A 527-nucleotide genomic window follows, 5' to 3' on the forward strand; every position below is an offset into this window, starting at 1 on the left:
GCTGATATCTGACTACATCTCATGAGAGACCACAAGCCAAAACCACCTAGCCAAGCCATTCCCAAATACCTGACCCACAGAAGTCATGAGAGGTAACATATGAGAATTATTGTTTTAAGACATTAAGTTTTGGAGGTATTTGTTATCCAGCATTAGATAACTCATACAATAGGAAATCATGTGATAATGTCTGGTGATCATGAAAACTGACTTGATGAAATAACATTTGAGCTAATAACAGGAGGAAAGGAATGAATTAGATAAAGAGGAGGGAAAACTATTCCAAAGAGCTATACTAACACCAACAAGGGCCATCTGGGCAGATGATGAATCTAAGGAACCAAAAGTTATCCAGTGGTCTTGGAACACACAACTGAGTGGGAGAGATACAAGATGGCTGAAAAGGTAGGGAGGGGTCAGTTCATGCAGGACCTTAGGTTGACTTTTCCTAACTATGGTAGAGCATTCTGGAAGGGTATTCAGCAGGTAAGGATGTATCAAGCCTGACATCTAAGCTTCTGGTGCTT

Source organism: Pteropus alecto, unplaced genomic scaffold (genome assembly GCF_000325575.1).
Source record: "Pteropus alecto unplaced genomic scaffold, ASM32557v1 scaffold461, whole genome shotgun sequence".
Lineage (NCBI taxonomy): Eukaryota > Metazoa > Chordata > Mammalia > Chiroptera > Pteropodidae > Pteropus > Pteropus alecto.